Source organism: Mirounga angustirostris, unplaced genomic scaffold (assembly GCF_029215605.1).
Source record: "Mirounga angustirostris isolate CCGP_5_RB_7025 unplaced genomic scaffold, mMirAng1.0.hap1 SCAF_7, whole genome shotgun sequence".
Lineage (NCBI taxonomy): Eukaryota > Metazoa > Chordata > Mammalia > Carnivora > Phocidae > Mirounga > Mirounga angustirostris.
Window position 1 is genome coordinate 153,268,901 of NW_026991715.1, and position 6,133 is coordinate 153,275,033.

The window sequence follows — 6,133 nt, forward strand, 5'->3', positions numbered from 1 at the left end:
TCCCTCTCCCTCACAGACCTTCCCTCTTGAAGTCCACTCTGCAGGAATGCAGCTGCTGGCAAAATCCTTCAAGGCATGTCCGGATAAAAGTGTCCCAGTGCCCCTCATTCTTGAGGGACATGCGTTTCCCCAGGGGCCCAGCCCCCGACGGTCAGGGAGTCCTCGCTGGGCTGTGGCCAGGCCGCGCGGCTGGTCTCTCTGTCCCTCCTGCTCGGATGCTCTGTCGTCCTCCAATGATAGGGAAGCCGGCCGCTCTCTCCCCCACAGTGCCTCTCCCACACTCCCTCTGTCCCCCCTCGTGGGGTCGTGGTCTGTCCCTACCCCTCGACCTCCTCCGGTCTTCAGTCCCTGCTCCCTGGGCCGCAGTCTGGTGCTGCTTTCCTAAGTGTTTCTCCACATGGCTACCTTTCTCTCCTTTGGTACTTTATCCTCCTTATTTACTCTGTCACTACTCAGTGAGGCATGGGACTCCCTGCAGGCTGGCTGGTCCTGGGCTCATCCGTCCCTCCCGGGCTCACGCCGTCCCTCCATGCTGTCCCTCCTGGGCTCACACTGTCCCTCCCAGGTTCAAGCTGTCCCTCCACGGCTCACGCCATCCCTCCATCCTGTCCCTCCCGGGCTCACGCCGTCCCTCCCAGTCTCAGGCCGTCCCTCCCGGGCTCATGCCATCCCTCCACGCCGTCCCTCCGGGGTTCACGCCATCCCTCCACCCTGTCCCTCCCGGGCTCACGCCGTCCCTCCCAGGCCCACGCCGTCCCCCCCAGACTCACGCCGTCCCTCCAGGGCTCACGCCGTCCCTCCCGGGCTCACGCCATCCCTCCATCCTGTCCCTCCCGGGCTCACGCCGTCCTTCCCAGACTCACGCCGTCCCTCCCAGACTCACGCCGTCCCTCCACCCTGTCCCTCCCGGGCCCACGCCATCCCTCCCGGGCGCACGCCGTCCCTCCACGCTGTCCCTCCCGGGCTCACGCCGTCCCTCCCGGGCTCACACCGTCCCTCCCAGACTCACGCCGTCCCTCCACGCCGTCCCTCCCGGGCTCACGCCGTCTCTCCACCCTGTCCCTCCCGAGCCCACACCGTCCCTCCCGGACTCACGCCGTCCCTCCACGCTGTCCCTCCCAGGCTCACGCCGTCCCTCCCAGACTCACGCCATCCCTCCCAGACTCACGCCGTCCCTCCCACTATCCATCCCAGATGCAGAGCACAACTTGCGCTACGTTCTGGATCCTTCCCAGCAGCTGCAGAATTTGCGTATCTGATTCCTCTGCTTTGTGCTTCCACTGCTCCCGCTTACTCTCAGTCATGATGCTTTGTGGAGTGTTTGGAGGTGGTTTGGTTGTGTGTTCGTATTTGGTGAATGGCAGGAGTCCTGACCCCGGAATGCTGATGCCTCCTTCGGGGAAGACCTGGAGCTTCTGCAGTTGGTGCCGGCAGGAGTCAGGGTCCCTGCGGACAGGAGGTGCGGGAGATCTTCAGGGGCCCCCATGTCACACACCGTGCAGGCCCGGGGGCTGGGAGAGACCAGATAAGGTACACTGATGAAGCCCGAGTCCGGATTCTACTCCAGGGGCCGTGAGCAGGTCTTAGCGGGTCTTAGCGGGATGGGCCCTGCTCACAGGGACGCCGCCGGGAGGAGGTGCCTGCCCAGACGGGAAGCCTGGCGCAGCCGTCCAAGTGGGAGGTGACGGGGCAGCGTCCGGCAGCGTCCGGCACGCGACAGACAGGAGTCAAGCACATCCGGACCAGCAGCTCTAATTTCTATGCCTCGCGTCGCTGCATCTGTAAGGGGTCAGAGCTGGGGCCTCCTATAAGTCACAGACCCTGGCTCTGCGTCCTCACCTCCTTCCCCGTCCCCCATCCGCTCCCGCTCCTGCTGACTGGCACCCCCCGGCCAGGGCCCTGAGCGTCCCCGAGACACACCCAGTCACGGGGCCTTGCTCACGGCAGGGAGCCGGGACATGGCCTGGGGCACGTGCTGTTCACAAAAGGAGAGATTAAGGACTGAATTCCGTAAGTAAATTCCACCTTTCAGCCTCCAAGGGGGTCAATTTACCTTACCATTTTCTTAAGTTTCATCAAATAACTTCCAGGAGTGCAGAAATCCAGGGGCGCACACCCAACCGGAACTGAGCCATGTTTGCCAAGATACAAGGACCGCATACCTGCACTCAGAGGGATTTTAGCCGTCAGCACTTTTGACTGGTTTTGATCAGGTGGTTGAGGGTGCGAGGGAAAGTACACAGAGAGACGGAGATGGGTCAGGATGGATTAAATGTGGCAGCCTCGTCCTCCAGAGCGGGGGATGCACACCCGTTCTCCCGGGAGCCGCCAACCTTCCTGACCCGAGGGGCCGTTTCCTAAGGCCCCCACCCCCGCTCACTGCCCTTCCTCCGGACCGTGCCCGACCGCCCAGAAGCCACGCACGGGGGACACCGGCCTTGCACTTGGGAGAACCTGGGTTTGTGTCCCGGCTCTTTCAGGAAGCCCCCACCCTGAATGCTTGTCCACCTACTTCTCGGTTGCTCAGGGATAATGAGCTAATGTGGGAAAAGTCGCCAACAAGGGCCCTTATGCCCACTGCTGTGTATCCGCACTGCGAAGAATAGGAACCCAATAGTAACCCTGTCAGGGTGTGGCAGATGGGGACAACATGGGCGTCAAGCAGCCACCGTTCCATTCTGCTCACAGAGACCTGCCCAGGAGAATGAGGCACAGAAAATAAAGTGGGGGCTGCTTTCAGCCCAGGTTGGGGGGACAGTAGCAGCTGGGACCAGGGACTCTCTGGACCCAGAGAGCCTGGAAGACCGGGCACAGACCCTGAGGTTCCCTGGGGCATCCCCCACCCCAGCTACTCCGAGCCGGCAGTCCGGGCGATCCCAGGGCCTGGCGGGCCAGCTGCTGCTGCCCACATGGGTGGTCCACGCCGCCAGGGACACGGCCTGGATCCTCTGCTCCGTCCCTGTTGTGTGTGGTTGGTTAGGATTTCAGTTGTTTATGACTTAAGTTGTTTTGACCTCTGGGTGAATTTGTTTGCACTCGGGAAGCTGTGTTGGGATGTCGTCCCTGACGCCTGCTGTTGACACGCACTCTGCGACTCAACGTGGACGGGGCCGTGTGGGTAGGAACAGGGAAGAGCCGCCACGGCGAGTGGCCACGTCAGCCCTCTGTACGGAGAGTCTGTGGGGACGGAGCAAGACCCTGGGTCTGGCAGGGCCCGGCTCAGCTGCTCCCGACAGCCCTCCTCTGCAGGGTGGGGGACCGCCCACCGCGGTGAAGGCGCACGGCTGCCCAGAAGGGGGTCCTCTTCCTGCCGACACGGTGCCTTCGTCCCCAACAGCGTGCGTGGCAGCGGGGCGCCGTCTCCTGAGATCCCGCGTGGAGAAAGGGGCGTCTTGCCGGAGTCGGGCGCTGTGCCCTTCACCTCCCCTTTGCCTAGAATAAGAGTGTGATTAATCTGTCCATGGCTCGCAGTGTGTTCTTTCTTTATTGGTTTATTAGGAGACATTATCTTGTCTGCTACGGGTTTGTGAAATGTTACTACAAGTTATAATTCCCACAGTGAACCCGTGTTAAATTATTGGCAAAGACAGTGTCGCTGTCAGGATACTTTCCCTCAAACAAAACAATCGCCTTCCCAGCGGCACCTGGGGTGGCTTTGGGGCCCCTGGGTGCCACACATGGAGGTCTCCCTACGCCAGCCATCCAGAGAACACCCCGTGAGACCGGGTCCCTAAACCTGCCCTCCACGCCCCCTCCCTTCACTCGTGTGTGGTCTGAAGGACAGGGCTCTGCCCGTGACTCATCTTCTATGCTCCCTGGGCCGGAACCTTCCGCGGGGCCGAGGCGGGCCTGTTGCCAGGGCCGCCCGGGCGCCCCATCCTGGCCGTCTCCCCGGCGGCCTGCGGACCGTCCACACCCCATCAGAGAGGCGGCAGTAAGAGCCAGCGAGGCCAGCAGTGCTGGTGGGGACCCGGGGAAGCGAGAGCGCCGCTCCTGACAGTGTGACCCGGCCGCTCTCTCCAGGAACAAGCACAAGCTATGTGTCCTGTCCACGAGCATTCGCCACAGCTTTATGTGGAACAGCTGCAAAGTGGAAAAACCCTTCAGCAGGCGTGTGGTCGTGTCACCCATGCCCAGAGCACGGCTGGGAGCCGCCTAGAGGTGGAAAGCAGCGGACTGCTGGCCCCACGGGAAGGACACGGAGCACAGCGCCAGTCCCCGTGCGTCACGGGGACTGTGATTCCATCTCTAGTCCCAAAACGGCAGTGTCCCTGCAGAGCAGGCTGCTCGTCAGGCGCGGGGGCGGGGGGCCGGGGGGTGCAGCACGGTGACCCTAGAGCCCGTGGTACCATTCCACGTGGCAAGAGCAGGGCTGGTCACGCAAATCCACACGGGCACTGAGAGGACATCCAGCTCCGCACACGCCCCGGACCAGGCTCAGTGCACTGGCCAGGGGTCCCCCGTGTTCCAGGAGGTCGCCCGCTGGGGACAGCGGGAGAAGCACCTGGGGGCAGAGCCAATCAACAGCTGTATTCTCCGTCACGCTGAGCGTCGAGGGCCGAAGGCAGCCCAGGAGGCCACGTCCTAGGCCCGGACCCTGGGGACGTGGCCTCGCCTGGCACGAGGGACTTTGCAGCTGGGATTTCTTGAGCAGGTCAGAGTCGGGGGCGTGCAGACGGAGGCTGGCACTGGTATCACAGCAGCTCAGATGGTGCCCAGTGGAAGGCCCTTCCCGGGAGCAGGGGCCCCTCCGTCGGCAAGGCCACGCTGTTGGCACGATCTCGGTGCCATGCCCTCTCTGTGACAGCTTCCATTCACACGGAGGCCTGTGTGCAGCTGACCCCCCCTTGCCCTGTGTGCGTCTGGGCAGCGGCCCAACCACGGACACCCGTTTGGAGCTGAGGCGTGTGTTGGCCTGGGAGCTGCTCGGCCCCTCGCAAGCTCCTCTCCGCACCGCCATCCAGAGCGAGCGGGCTCTCCCCCAGGGTGCTGTGTGCACCGCGAGCAGGGAGCCCTGCCCGGGCACCGACGACGGCCTCCCTGGGCTCAGGTCACTCGGGCGGGGCTGGGGCTTCCTGAGATCCGCCCTTGTCATTTCCGTGATTCCTCGGGGACTGGGGAGGAGCGGTCTGCTGACATCCTGCAGTTCTTGGAGCAACTTGAACGGCCTGGGCGGCCCCCCCCCGCAACCTGCGCCCACGCTGTTAGAAGTCTGGGGCCAGCATGCCCAGCCGCACAGGGGTGGGGCTCCCCACTCCTGCACTGGATGGACGGTACTGCAGCATCCTTCTGCTCCCGGTGCCAGATGCACTCGGCTTAGGAACTGCCGGGTGTCAAGTGTGAAGCCCACCCATGGCCTCCCGGAAGGCCCAGGATGAGGCTTTTGTGGTATTCTATCTCAAGCCAACAGCATCGATTTTTCCTCGGGACATTTCTCAAGTTTACGATGCAATGATTTCAGACTATCACCCGCTTCCCGCAGCAGGTTAACCACACAGGCGACACCGGAGATGAACGGTCTCCATTCACGCTGGGGGAACGCTTCCTTGCCATCAACATGGGTGTGTCCTTTTCTGCCTTGGTTTCCCTGTTCCGCTCTTTCTAAGAACATCTGCCTCCTGAGCAGGTTTCCCCAGGTGAATCAGAGTAACTCTGTCGGAAAAGAACAAATTTCCCCCAGCAGCGGACAAACGCACCAGTGGCAGAAGTGAGCGGGTCTCCAACACAGCCCCGGAGGCCGCAGTGCTGGTTCAGTGGAACCGTCCAGGGCGGGACCCGATCCGAGTGTTCCAGGCTCCGCCAACGCCGTGAATACGCACACCCAGCGCCCAGGGGACTGGCAGGGAGGCCTGTTCAAATGCTGCGGCCGAGAACAAGAGCAAGTTCCTGACCACGGTTCTTACGTTGTGAAAGGTTAACAGTCGCCCAGCCACGCAGTGTTTGCTGAGCTCAGGTACGTCACCCCGGGAGCCTCCTGAGACCGGGTTTGCCTATTGCTTAGGGATTCAAACCTGAACGTGCCGCGGAGCCTGCGTTTGCGTGAAATCTCATTAGGGTGGCTCCTCTGAAGTGTCTTGTTCAAGCATCGTGACCGGCATCGTCAAAACTGTCCCCCTGGGTCTGGACCATCAGT